Source organism: Ranitomeya variabilis, chromosome 6, assembly GCF_051348905.1.
Source record: "Ranitomeya variabilis isolate aRanVar5 chromosome 6, aRanVar5.hap1, whole genome shotgun sequence".
Classification (NCBI taxonomy): Eukaryota; Metazoa; Chordata; class Amphibia; order Anura; family Dendrobatidae; genus Ranitomeya; species Ranitomeya variabilis.
The window spans coordinates 91,565,130-91,584,068 of record NC_135237.1 but is presented as its reverse complement, the minus strand read 5'-3'; the positions used below and the strand labels follow the sequence as shown (position 1 = coordinate 91,584,068).

At 41.3% G+C, this 18,939-nt stretch overlaps 1 protein-coding gene across 1 annotated transcript in view; it reads left to right on the top strand.

The window, feature by feature from the left end:
• The window catches only part of OSBPL3 (oxysterol binding protein like 3), a 172,776-nt gene that overhangs the window by 40,502 nt on the left and 113,335 nt on the right, over positions 1-18,939 (top strand). The window contains exon 2 of the mRNA XM_077268789.1: positions 267-378. The gene's annotated coding sequence lies outside the window, so the exon portion shown is untranslated. The remainder of the gene's footprint in view (positions 1-266; positions 379-18,939) is intronic.

Here is an 18,939-nt window from a genome sequence, read left to right as displayed (position 1 = left end):
AAAGGACTTACTAAGCATTGGGAATGATGTTTTACTGTTCTGTTTTAGGAATAGAGAAATGGATTAATGCAGGGTATGAATCTGTCAAATGATGCACATAAACAATGCCCGGAAGACCCCATTACCGGCAATGGCATCTTTTGGGTTTTCATCATGGTGTTAAAAAAATAAATAAATAAAAGAATGCTATTTCTCAGCAAATCTTGTATGTGTTACAATTTGTCTTTATTGAGTCCATAGTGAAGCTGTCCCTTTTGTTAATGCAGGATTAATTGAAGGCTTTACCCCCACTGTGTCACAAGACTGGGACGTCACCTGAGGATTGTTGGTGTCCATCTTTCTCGATACTGGTGAAGTAAAGCTGCTTGGCTCATCCTGGTACGTTACACTGTAATTGTCTTTTATAATCCTCCAGATTGTGTGGTTAATAAACAGCCTTAACGCACTTGTAACTTAGTCGTTTGCAAACTTTTGAATATTTAGAACACTTGTGTATTATGGAGGACAAGTGCATGTTCTGACATCAAGGCCATGGACCAACTACGTACTTTAATGACTGTGCACAACAGGCTGCACATCTCCATCTGAAGAGTTCCTAAGAAAGCTTCAATTTAATATTTTAGTTTATGCTCCTAAGATTTACTTAAAGATGTTAAGATCCTCCAGACAATTCTTTAATTTTAGAATGATGGGGGTGCAGCACTCTGGACCACTAGCTGATTGCGGTTCTGGTGAGGCTGGATGTATACATTGTATGGTGCCGGTGCAGCATAGGTCAGTAAACTAGGTAGTGGCTGTTGTTGGGTACCGCAGCTCTGTTCCTATTAACATGTTTAGCTGCAGTGCCTGAGAACGGGTAATGCAGAATGTACATAGATGCTTTGTTTTTGCTCTATACATCTGGCTGAATTTGGAGCTGCAAACTGCTGATATGATTTGATATTAAAGAGATTGTCCCCTTTCAAAAAAAAAAGTTTTTCCTATAAGTTTTGGTACTAGTTTTGTTACTCACCCTCCCCAGGTCCAGCGCTGAGTCTCCGCCACTGCTCCCTGTCTGTTGTACTTTTTCCATCTTCAATGTCACCTATAATATGATACAGGAAAGATATATATCTTGGTACCGTGCTAATATGTACAGTTCAATTGGAAAATAGAATTGGCAAGCTTTGCCTACTCTTTCTTGCAATAGCGTTCCAAGTCTATCAGATTGCGAGGGCCTTGTACAGCACCCTCTACAGGTCAACACACAGATTTTCAAATGGATTCAGCTCTGGGCTCTAGCTGGACCATCCAAACCTTTGTTCTTCTTCTGGGGATGCCATTCTTTTGTTAATTTTTAGGTATGCTTAAAGGGACTCTGTCACCTCAAATTGGCGGGCTATGTAAATGCCCTGTGTTCGGTCAGATGGGCGGTGTTTCGTCTTCTTTCCTCCACCCCATCTTTCCCCGCTGTCCACAATATTTTCGGGAATTTGAGTAGGTGTCCTCCATAGTTCGCACATGTGCAATGCAATCTTGCCTCGCGCACGTGCAGTATGCTTTCCCCATCTGCGGACAAAGCCCAAAAGCATTACTGAACATGCGCTGGCGCACTATGTCCAAGAACACCACAAAATACTTCCAGGACATAGTGTGTCGGCGCATACGCAGTAATGCTTTTCGGCTTTGCCCGCAGATGGGCAAAGCATGTTGTGTGTGCGTGAGACAAGATTGCATTGCGCACGCGCGAACTATGGAGGACACCTACTCAACTTCCCGAAAATATTGTGGACAGCGGGGAAGGATGGGGTGGAGGAAAGAATACGAAACACCGCCCTTCTGACCGAACACAGGGCATTTACATAGCCCACCAATTTGAGGTGACAGATTCCCTAAGGTCCTTTTTTTTGCTGAAAGGTAAAATTCCTTTTTATCTTCTTTTTTTTTTTTTTAGCAGAGGTCTGAAGGTTTTGTTGCAAAATTGACTGATATTTTGGAACTGTCCAGAATTCTCTTCGCCTTGAATAAAGCACCATTTCTAGCTGCTGAAAAATTGCCCCAAAGCACGATGCTGCCTCCAGCATGCTTCACTGATTCTTTTTACTCATCTGTCTGAAATCTTGCGGGAAGCATCTGGTTATGGCCAGTATATGGTAAAATTATGTTCTTTTCACTTCCAGATTATGGCCCCAACTGTGCTCATTGGAACCTTCAGTAGTTTAGAAAGTCTTCTGTAGCCAATGCGATCAGTATGTTTTGCAACAATAAGGTTGCGAAGGTCTTGAGTGAGCTCACTGGTTTTACCCATCATGAGATGTTTCTTGTGTAGCACTTTGGTAATGAGACAGCTTTTTATAGTTCATCAGTTGAACCAGTTATTATTTTTCACTAAGTGGCAGGATAGCCGAGCACTATACTTTGCAGTGCTATGGGCAATGAATTGAGTGGATGCCAACATCCACACCTTCCCTCCATTCAAGACAGTACTGCAGAGCCCCATTTTCATTGTTCCACAGCAGTTGGACCACCGAGATTAGCAAGTTGTCCCTTTTCCTTATGGATAGTTGATAACAACTTGATTTTTTTTTTTCTTTTTTCTTCTTCTAAGAATTACAAGTAAATTTCTCCTTTCATATGTATGTGTGTCCAGTACTGGAAACTGTATTAGCCTTGCGTAAAAAAAGTGTAATGTTATATTTAATGCGCACATTACTTATAAAATTATGTGGCTAAATATAGTGGATTTGTAATGCGAGGCGCGCTTCCTGTGGTTAATGTAATTCCGTTTTATATAGTGTACATGCTTTTTACTGTTGTCTTTCCTACAGTTTATCTCATCAGATTCAAAATGACTGTCTTGAAGGGTTTTCCACTAAGTGCTGCATTAACAGTGCATAAATATTGGATCTCTTGCTTACTGTTACGAATTTGGATCTTCCAAGAAAAGATTTAGAGTTTCTATGCTACCTCGGGGAATAGTGAAGTGATGGGTCAAGCTTTCTCATTTAAGGAGCCATAAAAAGCATGATAATCATATTGATCTCTCTGTAGCGGAGAGACTGGTTTTGTTAGGCAATGTAAGGCTGGTTTCATACATTTGTGTTTCACGGTCCGAGTGCAGCATGAGCGAGACGGAGTGGCCGTGGGTCCTAATCCCAACTTGACAGCCGCATATACTGTACATGTCCAGTCAGATTGTCATGGTGGAATCCGGATCCCTGTGGCCAGTCCGTACTGAGACACCCATATGTGAATCCGGCCCAATATTCAACTGGTTGTGACAGTAAATCCTTCATTCAGGACGTCGAGGCTGATTTACTTGCCGCTGAGTCTTTCTTGTTGTAGAGTTTTCTTTATTAAGAGGAAATAGATTTCTGCCATCTTTCTAGGTAGATACTATGCAGTCTGACATTGCCAAAAAAAAGAAAGTCTAATTCATAAATGTTGCAGATGAGTAATCCAGGGCTTGAAGACTTTCTCCTATAGATGAGCAGGTCTGGGCAGCAGGAGGTGGCGGCTGATTGCACTGTGCAACACAGCCGGACCGCTGCCACTTTGTGCAATGCAAGAATCTGCAGGCAGAGAGCTAATTAGAGCATGAAAAGCTTTTTCTCTCATCTGCTAATGAATGGGCTAGTTTCTAAGATTTTCACTTAAAATTTGATAGGCCGTTGCAGAAGTGACATTGGAATAATCTATGTAGACTAAATGCATATATTCCGCGCAGAATCCCAGTGCGGTAATAGGTTCTCTTAACGGAAAATTGTCGTTTCAACTCCATTCCACATTCCCATGAATAGTGTGAACCTGTTTCTGGGGGAAAAAAATGATGGTACGTTAAACCTTAAAACGCTAATCTGAGAAATGTGCTTTCCTTTTCTTTTTTAGTTACATAAAATCTGGAGCATAAACAAAATTGGCTGTTTTTGTATCTATTTTCCTTCTAGTGGCATCTAAGCTAATGCCAGCAATAAATAAAAGTCTGAGGCCCGATTCATCATTTGTGTTTTTTTTTTGTTTTTTTTTAGGTTCCTCTTTTTTTCTGTGTCTTGTGGAATTTGCTGACTTTTTTTTTCTGCCAAATGGATCAAACTTGACCCACATGGTTAAAAAAAATTCTCTTTTTTGTCTTTATCCTGTTTTATGGCAGAAATTAAAAACAAAAACAAAAAAAAGGCAAACATGTAAAAGTGGAAATTAAAAGAAAGGCAGAAATGGAAAACAATCAAAAAACTTCAAAATCTTGTCAGAAAAGTGCAACAATGACTCGTGCCCTTTGTTTTTTTTGTCTGTTAGCGGTATGTTCCATTGGGCTTACTTCTCAGACAGAAGCTTTATACAGCCGCATACTGTATATCTGCCATTGACTCCCATAGTAAAAGAATAGACATTGCGTGTTGTTCCATGGGCATCCAGTACGAGTAGTCATTTCTATCTGTACAGTACATGATGATAAAAGTTATCTATGGTGGAAATATGAAGTTTTAATTTTTATTTTTCTAAAGGCCCCTTTCACACATCAGTTTTTTGCCATCAGTCGCAATCCGTCGAATTTTGAAAAAAACTGATCCAGCGACTGATGCCGCCGGATCCTTTTTTTCCTCATAGACTTGTATTAGTGACGGATGGCCTCACGTTTCATCCGTAGTTCGCCAGATCCGTCGAAAATTGTTTGTCCAGCGGCCGGAGACAACGGACAAAGCAATGTTTTTTGTGTACGTTTAAAAAATGGTCAGCGACGGATCCATCGCTCAAATGGAAGCCTTTGGGCGCTGGATCCATCAAATGACGGAATCCGATGACTGATTCCTTTTTTTTTTTTTTTACTGAGCATGCTCTTATCCAATTAGCCAGATCTGCTAGTCGGATCCGTCCAAAATACAGATCCGTTGCATCAGTTTTTCACAATCTGTGATGGATCCGTCAATCTGTCAAGCCAACGGATTTTGACTGACGGCAAAAAACTGATGTGTGAAAGGGGCCTTAGGCTGCTTTCACACATCCGTTTTTTGCCGTCAGGCACAATCCGTCGAATGTTGAAAAAAAACGGATCTGTTGCAGATTGTGAAAAACTGATGCGACGGATCCGTTTTTTCGACGGATCCGACTAGCTGATCCAGCTAATTAGATCCTAAAATAATTGGAGCATGCTCAGTTAAATAAACGGAGTCTGTCGCTGGATTCCGTCATTTGATGCACCCGGCGCCATAGGGTTCTATTCTAACAAACAACGAACGGCGACGGATACGTCGCTGTCCATTTTTTCGATGGACACAAAAAACAGCCGCCGGAAAACAATTTTTGACGGATCCAGTGAAAAACGGATGAAACGTGAGGCCATCTGTCACTAATACCAGTCTATGAGAGAAAAAACGATCCGGCAGCAACTTTTTGCCGGATCCATTTTTTCAAAATTCCCCGGATTTCAAAAACTGATGTGTGAAAGCAGCCTTACAGGAAAAAATCTCTTGTCTGCATATTGGTGCAATTGTTTATGAAATGATCCGTTCAGCTGTGAAACAAAAGATACACTTATAATAATAATAATAATAATAATTGCTCATTAAAATATTAGTCTTTTCCTATAATTACCGTGGGTCACTCAGGCATGAACGCCCGCAGTATTTAATGGATTGGGTTACACTGTATGTCTCTTATTTTGGGAGTAGTCAATGAACCAATCAGTAGGTGCAGGTCTCGTGCTCTGCCGTCACGTCTTCTTGTTTTTGTCATTTACGTTCTGGTCACTTACCGCTGAGATTTACAGTTTAGAGCTACAGATTAGACTTTTTCCAGTTTTATGTAACTAATAGAAATTGCTTATAAAGTGTCGCTGCATCAGTCTGAACATGTCCCAATAGAAACTGCGGCGTAGATTGGAAGAGTCCAAAAAATCCCGTAAACTTAAAAAAAAAAAAAATGGTTTCCTATGTATGTATATTTGATAAATCTATCCACTTGATACATTGCTTCTGTTTCTACATTCAAAGTGGTTTTGCACGATGTTGTTTTTCTCTTGTACAGACGTCTGTGACTAATTTTGACCTTTTGGGATGGAGCCGTGACGACGTGCCAGTGTTTATCAGATGAATATGAATTGAAACCTCTATGAATGATTTATTGGGCTGAGCTAGAGAGGTGTTTTTGGCTTCTGGTGTAGTTCGTCCCTCTGAACTATCTGCGGAGGTGATTTTCTGCCGTTTTGTATATTGTCCCACATTACAGCGCAGCGTTTTCTTGTTTTTTTTTTGTAACTAATGCTTAGTAATATGTGTTAGTGACGTAATGAAACTTTCTAATATACTTTGGGCATCTCTGCTCGCAGACTTGTAGGTGCGTGGTGTACAGTTATAGAGCTCTCTTTTTCCAGAGACTTTCACCTCTGTGGATAGAACTCTGAATACAAACTAGTAGAGCTTACAATCATAATGTAGAAACAAAGACCCTGATTCCAGCAGTGTGTCACTTATTACTGGGCTGCTTGCTGCAGTTTTGATAAAAATCACTGTTGCATCTGCTGCAAATCTAGCAGTTCTCGGCACTCTGTGTACACTGTGCATAGCCAGAAAACTTCAGCTCTATACAGAGTTCACAAATATGGAACACTACGTGGCAGCAGGTTTTCTAGTCCTCTGGTGATAGTCTGATGACAACAGTGATCTTAACAAAACTACAGCAAGCAGCCCAGTAAGTGACACATTGTTGGAGTTAGGGTTTCTGGTTCCTACCTCATGCTGCTCTCAGATTGGATGGCAAAAACCTTGTGACTGATTCCCTGACTCCAAAGAGCACTTGGATCTATAAGACAGTAGTTAAACCTATAGCCATGTATACTGCGTCATTGGAACACTCGTTCACAAATTGTCCAACCATCAACCATTTTTTCCCCCAATGCCTTCTAGATACGTTTAGCACGGTAGATGAATCTGAGCTCCTGCATTGTTGGGTTCCCTCTTCTGAGACTTTTTAATTGAAAAAAAAGTAAAAATACAAGTTTTTCTGCAAACCCCTCTAGATCACGAAGCTAAAATGTATTCTGGTGTAACCGTTTCCTATTTTCTCCGACCTGAATACATAGATGCATCTTCAGTAGTTTTTGACTTTTTACCTTGTACTCAACAAAACGTTCCAGGAAATCTGCATTTATGAGTCACACAACTTCTGATTTTGTGTCATACGCTAAAAAAGGATGTATGAGTTTACAGCAGAGTATAGATACAATCATGTGTACACCGCAAACAAATGTCATTTTCGCATGTGTATCCATACACAAGAATCACACACGTCTGGGACATTTTGTCTGTCTTGAAATATTTTTATTAGCCAATCAATGCCAAGCCGAGTAATAAATCTACCCAAATGTCCCTGAGACGTGCGCTCATCAGCTTTGCCATCACAGTCTGATTTTTGAGTCATTTGATCGAAAGAAACTGTTCGGGACGTACAGAGCTGTTGTTGTCCCAACCATCTTAAATCTAATGTTGGGATTTGTTGGTGTTGCTGTTTGGCTTGGTTGTAAATATTCTTCGAAACAGATAATTCTTGATCCTCAGGACTCGTTAATCGAATGGGGAATGACCTAAGGAGCTCCAAGCAATCTCAGAAAATGGAGCTGTGCAACCAGGTTAGGGTATATATACCTTGCTGATTGCTGGGGGTCCAACCGTAGGGGCCCTCAGCCATCTCAATAACCAAGCTTTGGGACCTAGGTACCAGGCTCTCCAGATACCTGTCGTGAATGGAGTGGAGGTGGACATGTTGGATCTCTCCTCCATTCATTGCTATAGGATGACCACAAATCTGACTAGTAATAATCTTTTGGATACTCTCATGATAGATAATGCCAGGACTGTGGAGTCGGTAAGCCAAACCTCCAACTCCTCAATTTCCACGACCTCCAACTCCACCAAAATGGGCTCCATCTCTGACTCCACAGCCCTGGTTATTGGTGCTCTGTTATGTGCATATCATGTAGGTTTTATGGAGTATAGATCTCTGCTAGCTCATTCGTATTACTATACTGTAGTCATGGTATTTATATCTATTTTTTTTTCTATTTGCACACCCATGTAAACTGAGTAACCCCTGTCTAGCCTAACCTGTACATCTGGTTTCTATGTCCTGGGATGGTCATGCTTGCGTCTTGCTGAAATGCTTGTCATTATTTGGTGATACTACAGATACTAAGCTGTATGTATACAAGAGTTATTTTACAAGAAGCATGAAATGATTTGACGTGGATATGAGCCAAATATGTGCGATCTTTGGTAAGTCTGTTTTAGCTACGGTCCTCTGGAGACATGTCATTGTGTAATATTGTCCTGAGGTTTTATGTGTTGGGGCAGTTGGCTTTTTCCTAATGTTTTCTTATGTATTAGAGGGCTAATCAATCGATCAAGAAAAATGTTGTGCTTTCTTATTTTTGCGAAGACATTAACTGTTATAAGTAATGGATAATGTGACATTGGTATCTTCTTGATATAAGAAAAAGTGTATTCCGAGCTTCCCAGTTGTAAAGCAAAATCCAATACAAGAGCGATGAATAATTGAAGATGTGAACTAGACCAACGCTTGGGCCAAAGTATGGCTTAGCCGGGAGGACAATGCTTACTCAGGCCTGTTCATATCATTTTACAGCTCTCCACCTGACTTGGGCTGTAGATATGTGGCAATTGTAGCCGTGAGATAAGTTACGTGGCCAAATATTGATCTGTCGCAGCATAATACGGGTGAATGGGGTCACAATGTGATACCCAGGATACTGCGACTGCCCCGGACAAGTCTCAAAACTTTGGAACAAGTTGGAGTTTTTATGTGACTTGCTTTTGGTGCTTGTAGTACCTTGCAGTTTACAATGCAACCACATTCACCTGCATTATGCCATGATGTAGTAGCAGCATATAATGATCGTTGGCCACATAATTTGTGTCGTGGCCAAAGTCGCTGTGTAGCCCCAGTCTTGTGTACCCAGAACATTTCCGACTTGTACCGCTGACTGAAGGCCAATATATGCCTCTGCGTATGCATAGAATGACATTTGGCATTTATACACTCCCATGAATTAAAAAAAAAAAAAATAAAGCATTATATTTTTTTGCAGGATGCCTCTGCATGAGCAATCCCTTCTTAATTAAAATGTTTGTCCCCCATAAAATAATAAAGCCTTTACTTGCCTCCCATGCTGGCGCCGGTTTTTGCGTTGTTGGCGCTTGGGCTGGGGCTTGCGTGTAGTTTTTGTGACACGTGACACCAGCACCCAATCAGCGCGGGCGTCATTGTCCCCGCCTTTGGACAAATTGAACATCGAGCAGAAGTCTGGGCTGCAGACGATCTCTGACTTCCTCTTCCTTCTCAATTTGGCAGAGGCGAAGACAGTGACGCCAGCGCTGATTGGGCGCCGGTGTCACAACATCAGCACAGGAGCCCCGGGAGAGCGAGTACCGACACCGCAGGAACGTCGCTGGCCCGGGAGGCGAGTATAGGCTTTATTATTTTATCAGGGCCAAGCGAGGGGTATGAGAAGATGGTGTCCAAGTAGTGGACAACTTTAAGATGACACCTGGTATTTGTTTTTTACAGTATCAATAAGAAACAGATAAATCTAATTTTTATAGTACAACAGTGCCTTTTCTCTAAAGTCCTTTTTACATGACCAAAAAAATTGCTTAACAAGCATTCATTAGTGGTGAGGTGGTGAGCCAGATTGATCAGCACTCATTTACTTCCATCCAAACATTTCAATTAGTGGGGGGGGTGTTCGTTTTTTTTATTTTTTTCATTACAAATCTTTTTCCTTCCTCTCATACAGTTTACATTATTGTTGGCAGTAGATCTGCTTTACACAAACTTTTAAATCAGCACAGAAGATACAATCGATGACAAATGAACAAATTCTCATTTACTTGATCACTGGGCGCAAAGATCGTTAGAACGATTAGTGAAAAAGGCTCAAGATTTAGTAATTTTTGCGATTTTTAGAGTGAAACTGTTCTATATAGCACCTAAACCTATCTGGTAGGAATAATTCTGGCCTACATATAACTTATTACCAAACTTTTATTATCTCCATTATTGGGTGGAATATAAATAAAACCTCAATTCGCAAGTATGGCATATGTGATATGATTACATTGGTTCCCATTTCATAAAATGGTACCCAATACATGAATTTATAGTTTTTCTTGCTTTATGAAGTTTACACAAGAAATAACCTTTAAAAAAGTGTAGCGCTGTGTGAGGGCTTGTTCTTATTGGTACCATTTTGGTATACAAATGACCATTTTATCACATTTTATTTAATTTTTTTTTTTAAGCAAATATGGCATAGTTAGTAAAAATGTTTTTTTTTGTTGTTGTTTTTTTTACCGTGAGTGATAAATGCTATAGTTTTATAGTACGGGTCTTTATGGACACGGCAATACCAAATATATATAGTTCTTTAATTGCATTTCACTGTCAGGCAGCTTATTAGGTTTGTGACTGACAGGGACCATTTTTAGGGCTTTCCCACCCCCCACAGCAGCCATCAGCACCATGTGAGCGCACTATGGGGATTCTGTTGGACTGACAGAGGGAGAAAACTCCCTCTGTCAAACTTCTCACCTCTGTCAAAGAGCCACTTGTGATCCGGATTTACAGTTACATCATTTTACAGGAAGTGGTTACACTCCACCAATGTGATTTTTTTTTTTTTTTTCCACATGTGTATAGTGCTGTGCAAAAATTTTAGGCAGGTGAAGAAAAATGCTGTAAAATAAGAATACTTTAAAAAATTGAAGTATTAATAATAGTTTATTTTCAATCAATTAACAAAATGAGAAGTGAATGAACAAAAGAGAAATCTAAATTAAATCAATATGTGGTGTGACCACTAGTGATGAGCCAATATACTCGTTACTCGAGATTTCTCGAGCACGCTCGGGTGTCCTCAGAGTATTTTTTAGTGCTCGGAGTTTTAGTTTTTCTTGCCGCAGCTGAATGATTTACATCTGTTAGCCAGCATACGTACATGTGGGGGTTGCCTGGTTGCTAGAGAATCCCCACAGGTACTTATGCTGGCTAACAGATGTAAATCATTCAGTTGCGGAAAGAAAAACTAAATCTCCGAGCACTAAAAAATATTCGGAGGACCCCTGAGCATGCTCGAGAAATCTCGAGTAACGAGTATATTCGCTCATCACTAGTGGTCACACGTTGCCTCCAAAACTGCATTAAAGTGTAACTGTCGTTTTCATTTCTTAAATCAATGGTGCACATAAAAAAATAAGTAACTTGGTAATATATCTTACCATAGAAGTATGCTTCTTTCTCTGCCAGAATTGATCAGTCATTACCAAAATTGTCAATTGTGAGGTAAAAATCTGTATTCAGTGAAGAGCGAAACGCCCATTACTGAAACAGGAAATGGTGGCTGCTACCGATGAGGGACTGTGTAGATAGAAGGGAGGAGCTCTGCGTAGTCTCTGCGTAGTCCCTCATCAGTAGCAGCCGCCATTTCCTGTTTCAGTAATGGCCGTTTCGGTCTTCACTGAATACAGATTTTTACCTCACAAGTGACAATTTTGGTAATGACTGATCAATGCTGGCAGGGGAAGAAGCAAATTTCTCTGATACGGATATATTACAAAGTTACTTATTTTTATGTGCACTATTGATTAATGAAATAAAAATAAAAAAATGTGGTTACATTTTAATGCTTCTATGGAGACACTTGTACCCATCATGGAGGCTTCTGACTGGCTCTTTTTGACTTTATTTCATTATTATGACTTTTATTTGATTTCATTATGTAAAAATGTTTTTCTCGATTTTTAAGTGACAGTTATGATAAGGATAAAGTTAGACAGCTTTTTCCAATTCCTGGCAGCAAATCTGGAAGTGATATAATGACTGCCATTTTGGCCCACTCTCTATTTAACTGTATAGAAACTTTTGATATTTCTGGGGATGTTTTGGCTTTAGATAGGCAACAGGGGGCTGATAAATAAGAGTTTTGTTGATTTTTCTCCTACATTCAGTTATAACTTGCCAATGATTAACATTAGACGTTTTTGTCTGCTGAAAGGAATGCATCTGGTTAGTACAAGTGCGAACACGTCCTTACTGTGCGTTGGCACTTCATGTTAGGGAAGCCTGCATAGTTCTGCTCATCTATGTGCTCTGTGCAGAGCTGTAGACATTTTTCTATTATAAAGACACTTTCATGGTTGTACTTTACATAAAATTGATACTTTAGATCGTTAAAAGGCAGCGATCTATGTAAATGAGAAGCTGTTATAATAGTATGTCAATTTTACCTCAGTAAAACATGTTAAAAGCTTCTTAGGAAATCGTGTAGGACACGTTTAGCTGTGATTCAATATGTCCTCTTATCAAAGGAAAAAATCCCTTGTGAAATAATTCTGATATTCGTTCATCTTCTTGGTTAGAAATTAATGGAGTTGATTCCACCTTTTTTGGATGTGACGGCTTCCACTCTTCTGGGGAGGATTTCTGTAGTTGTGGTATCTGTGGGAATATTTGCACATTTATCCAGAAGAGCATTTGTGAGGTCAGACACTGGTTCCTAATCCCTGTTTTCCTTCATCCCAAAGTTGTTGGATGGGGTTGAGGTCAGGGCTCTGTGCGGCCAGGCAAGTTCTTCCGCACCCTACAATGTCTTTTATGGACCTTGCTTTACACTTTGGCACAGTCCTGCTGAAACAGAAAAGCGCGTTTTCCCCAAACTGTTCACACAAAGTTGGAAGCATAATCTTGTCCAAAAAGTCTTGGCATTCTGAATCATTAGGAAGTGAGGGGCCAAAGGCTGAAAAACATCCCCCAACTATTATCCCACCTCTGCCAAACTTTATAATTGTAATCATAATGGCAAACCATGTTCATCCATCAGACTACCAGATAGCAAAGTGTGATTCATCACTTTACACCACTTCATCTGATGCTTGGCATTGTGCTTGGTGATGTAAGGCTTGCATGCAGATACTCTAACATGGAAACCCATGTCATTAAGCTTCCAGTGCACAGTTTTGGTGCCAATTTTTCCCTCTCTTTAGACCGCTGTACGTTGGCTACTTTTATGCATGACGCGCCTCACCACTGAGTGACCCCGCTCTGTAAGTTTATGTGGTCTGCCACTTCATGACTGAGTTGCTGTGGTTTCTAAATGCTTACAATTTTTCAATAACAGTCCTCATAGGTGACTGTGGAACGTTTAACGGACAAGAAATGTACAAACTGACATTTTATAACAGTGACACTCTATTACAATAAGGTGTAGTGCAGCGGTATCTACACTGTTCAGTGATGAGGCAGTGACCCAGCAAAGTTCAAAGCAAAACGTGTTTTGATGTCCAACTCACAGAAATACATAACACACGATATTCTCTGGATCACATACCAGTTGCCGTGGGCGACTGCACCGCCGTGTACTCTGTAGGTGCCAGGTTTTTCAGCTCCGCTTGCCTGTCTTGACTCACACAAGTGGAGCCTTCTGCTCTGCACACTTGCAAAACCAAACTGACACACCCAACCCTCTGCTTCAGGGTTTTTTACAAGGAACCTGTGGCCATAGGCCACATGGAAAACCCGGATGGGAAGGAAACGGACTGCCCCACTACTATCCTGTAGTCCGTTTGAAAAAAAAAAAAAAGCCCAGAGCAGGTTTTCTTAAAGGGCCACTGTCACCCCCCTCCAGCCGTTATAAACTAAAAGAACCACCTTGTGAAGCAGTAATGCTGCATTCTAACAAGGTGGCTCTTTTAGTTTTAGGTTCAAGCATACCCCAAATAAAACGTTTTTATACTTAGCCACAATTCCTGTCTCTGGCCAGGTAGGCGGGTCCTCACTCCCCAGCTTGGCCAGCTCCTCTGCCGTCACTCACATCTTCCTGCGCTTTCGGCGCCGCCCCCTCAGCGCTGTTATCGTTTCAAATCCGGCGCCTGCGCTGTGTACTGGGGTCCTGCGCAGACGCAGTAAGCTCTGGCCGTCTGATGTAATGGCTGATACCAGAGAACAAAAGACATCCACAGAACACCAGGATGGATCTGCTGCACAGCAAATAGCTGTAGGACCTGCGATGATGTCACTGCCATGTGATTAGGGCAATCAATAGAAAAAAACTGAATTCAGTGATTAAAAAGTGTGAATTGTTTCCAATGCACAAGAATGTGATTCCTCAAGTCCGTTTACATGCTACAGAAGAATGCACATTCCGCTAGAAAAATCCCACAGATTTGCTCCTTACGGGTGAGCCTCATTGAATGAGTGTCTTCCATGAATTTCTGCTGCAGATAATGTAATAATGTCTTATTGGCAATATCATGAGCTTACTCTTTTAGGTGTATAAATCCTTTACTGCACCTCTGTGTGCCTTTTATTTCATGTTTGTCACCACTTAGGGTACTGTCACACTCTGCAACTTTCCAACGATCACGACCAGCGATACGACCTGGCCGTGATCGTTGGAAAGTCGTTGTGTGGTCGCTGGGGAGCTGTCACACAGACAGCTCTCCAGCGACCAACGATGCCGAAGGCCCCGGGTAAACATCGGGTTACTAAGCGCAGGGCCGCACTTAGTAACCCGATGTTTACCCTGGTTACCATCGTAAAAGTAAAAAAAAAAAAACAGTACATACTCACATTCCGGTGTCCGTCAGGTCCTTCGCAGTCTGCTTCCCGCTCTGACTGACTCCCGGCCGTAAAGTGAAAGCAGATCACAGCGGTGACGTCACCGCTGTGCTCTGCTCTTACATTCCGGCCGGCAGTCAGTCAGAGCGGGAAGCAGACTGCAAGGGACCTGACGGACACCGGAATGTGAGTATGTACGTTTTTTTTTTTTTTTACTTTTACGATGGTAACCAGGGTAAACATCGGGTTACTAAGTGCGGCCCTGCGCTTAGTAACCCGATGTTTACCCTGGTTACAAGCGAACGCATCGCTGGATCGCTGTCACACACAACGATCCAGCGATGACAGCGGGAGATCCAGCGACGAAAGAAAGTTCCAAACGATCTGCTACGACGTACGATTCTCAGCAGGATCCCTGATCGCTGCTGCGTGTCAGACACAGCGATATCGTATGGATATCGCTGGAACGTCACGGATCGTACCGTCGTAGCAACAAAAGTGCCACTGTGTGACAGTACCCTTACACCACCGCTTATACAAGGGTAGGTCAATCTGGTTTGTCCCATTCATTGTTTCCCGTTGCTGAATAGTGTGCTATTCCTGATAATGGTCCTATCATGTGGAATGTAACACATCCAAGAAACGAGCCGCACCCACACAACCTTTCTTCCATTAGAGACCTTACAGCGCTGTTATATGGTGGTCTCTTCTATTTCTGTCATAATTTCTATGTAGCCACCGGAAAATCCCAGCACTCCATGTAGTGCTGAACTAGGAAAATGTTTAAGGGTATGTTTCCACGTTCAGGAAACGCTGCGTTTTTGACGCTGCGTTTTTCCGCAGCGTCAAAAACGCAGCGTCCAGATGTTACAGCATAGTGGATGGGATTTCATGAAATCCAGACTCCACTATGCGTTAAAAAACGCATGCGTTTTTGCCGCGAAAACGCATGCGTGGTGCGTTTTTTCGAAACGCAGCATGTTGCTACTATGAGCAAAACACGCAGGTACACCGCAGGTGACCTGCCAGTGACCTCAGGTGCAGTGTTGGTCAGGATTTTACCTGCATAAAATCCTGACCAAAGCCTGAAGCAAAACTGAACGTGGAAACATACCCTAAGAACCAAAGACAGAAATATAATGATTAAATACCCTGCAGTAAATAAATAAATAGCATAGTGCATGAAAATAATATACAGTACTTAGTTAACATGTTTTTTTTATTTAAAGAAAAATGCGATAGCCATCCTGCCCCGTCTTGATGACCCTAATTGGGACAGTCCTAACTCCTATTATTAAAAATCTTACCGTGTGTCAACTGACATGCATGTGGATAAGGGCTGAGAGGGACAGAGCCCAGCTAGTGGACACAGACATGGGAGACCACATCAATATACTCATCACTACTACTTATACAAGAAAGACTGTCTGTCATTGATTAGGACCGCCCACTTGACTGAAATGCCCAGAATGGGTAGAAATTTCATCAATAAAATTTCATGTGATAATTTTTGTTTCTGCACAAAGCGATACATTTATCTGCTCCTGACTGCAGATTTCAATGAGGCAGGTTCCGTTAAGCCTTGGGTACATGGAACTGCTGACATCTTGCAAGCTTTGCTGCTTTCATCGCCTGTGATGCTGTGACCTTCACTGCTTCGTATTGTATTAGAATAGATGTTAGCAATGTTTTCTTTCTGTGCAGACGCTGTACTCTACAATGGAGCGTGGAAACTACAGTTCTGGCTACGTTTTGCATTGATATGTGATATAGCATTGCTGACCTTGACTATTACGGTAAAGGACTTGGCACGTTATCAGGTGTGCGCTAGTGGATGGTCATCTTTTATGTTATTGCAACGTTTATGGAGAACTCCTATTAAAGGGTTATCTAGGCAATGAGGGTATGTCACACTTGTGATGTGTTACCCCATAAGTCTGTTGCTTCAACTTGATTATATTTGTGGAAGTCAGACCGTTCCAACTCCTTTCCGGTTTGACTCTTGGCATTTTGTGTAGTCTTGCTTAGGGTGTGTGCCCATGGTTGGGAATTGCTGCGGGTTTCACACTGTGTATTTATGCAGCAGCCGGATGTTACAGCATCGTGGATGAGATTTCTAGAAATCCTATGTCCACTATGTGTATGTGCGCCTGCGGATCCCCCGCGGAAACTCACTCACGGCGCGTCTTTCAGGACCGCAGCATGTCAATTTCTCTTTTGGAGAAGAATGCTGTAGATAAGCCCCTGATGCCGGTGGGCTTAGCTCACCTTCGATTTTGGGGGTGACAGGTTCCCTACAAAGATTTAGGGCTTTTTTCAGGAGTGAACATGATTCTACCTTTGCCTCATTTTATGGCATTATATACATACCTTAACATTTAAAGGTCATATGCTCATTACAAAGTTTCAGGGGTTGTTTCCTTTCATATAATGTTCGGCCCTGGCTGCAGTTTGTGTTATTATATTTTTAACACTGTATTGAGTTGCCTGGAGCCATGGGCGAGTCTCTGCTGCTGCTCCCAGTGTCTATCTTTCTATGTGGCGCTGACATCACGTCAAGTGACCTCATCGGCTTTGAAGGGAGAGTGCCATGGGCAGTGACAGCGCGGGAACCAGTCAGTGCTGACCTCACTGATTCCCACGGAGTCAACGTGACATCAGCGGAGCAACCACTGCCACAACCGGAGCAGCAGCGGAGTATTACCGTTGACCTCAAAGAAAGTGAATACAGTGTGGTCTGTTATTTGTTAACAAACTGCAGCCGGGGCCAAACATTATCTAAAATAAGAAAAACAACCACCTCTCTAAATCAATAAACAAGTAAATGTAAGAAACTTTTTTTTAATGTAAGAAACTGTTTAATATATCTTCTCAACTTTTATATCTAATTCTCCTCCCTCTGCTTCCTGAACTTGTCATTCGCTCTGACAAGGAGGGCTACCATATGACCAAAATGTCAGGTTACAGGGAACATCAGAGAGGCATTTACTCACAGATCATGCTGCAGCTTGTAGTAGTTGTTTTAGTTCAATGCTGGATTCCCATCTACACTGCTCAGTGCTGGATTCATATCTACACTGCTCAGTGCTGCTCTAGAATATCCTCCATACTGCTGCTGCTTTTGAACATGCTACAAAAAATAAGAGCAGGAGACTTTCCTTCCTTCCATCCTTGTGCAGCAGGTAGGAGACATCATAGTAATTCAAGTTAGAGCCTACATAAAGGGAAATTGCTGAAAAATCCAGGATACAAGTCCTATATTGGGTACAAATTTATACACATGACCGCTTTTTCTGAAAAGTTACAATGACTGCTGTCCTTTTAAATAGTGACCCTTAAATAAATGACTATTCTGTATAACTTTTCACCATTTATCGATGGTTTTACTATGTGAATTTGTATTATATACCTCACTGCATAATTAAAATATGAATAGTCAATGTGGGATACTTCTGGTTACTTTGTGATGTAACATGGATTTGAACTATTAAATCCACCTTGCCTCACTGGACTTTTCTCCAGTATTTTATGACCATTTTGATGACTGTTAACAATGCAAAGTTAATGATTTTCCTCTTATGTGAATAGATAACCTGTGACTCAGTCATTCATATGTTAGGATTATAGCAGGTGACTGAGCTGCAGAATGACTAGCGCTTTCCAGATATGAGGGAGTTGAATAATGAAGATACAGTATCATCAGACGTACTAGAAAAAGTACCATAATTGTGCAATCACTGTATTCTGGGTCATTATCCTGACACTTGGCTTTTCCTTTGGGTTTTAAAGATTAATTTACATTATTTATGATCTTAAATTGGCATGCACAGACTTAATAAGAAATATACTACAAATTATTTTGCATTTTCGAAATTCTATTTTCTATTAGATAGAAAGCAATAACTCCTATATAGAAAAAAAGAGTGACCCAGGTTACTGGGTTGTTTTGTGTGAACTCTCTCTAAAGTCTATGTTGCTGTCTCAGGTTCATGCTAGATTACCAAACGGAACACTCGTGGCAGCCATTGTCCCAGTCTCTTGTCTTGTGATTGAATGTAGATCCTGAATGGTATGAAGTAAGATAGACTGAAATAATTCCTATGTATGGCCGTGCTGCCTTCCTATACAGGGTCCAGAAAACCCTACGTGCCTTCATACAAAGATATAAAAAAAGACAATGGCGCTCTACATCAGATGTCATAATATGGAGGAATCCTCTATAATGTTCTGCAACACAGAGACACTAAATGGTGTCACTCAGAGCAGTAATACCGAGGAGTATTAGTGTGACATGGTAGGGTCTGCAAAGAAACAACTCCCCCCTCGGCCACAGTG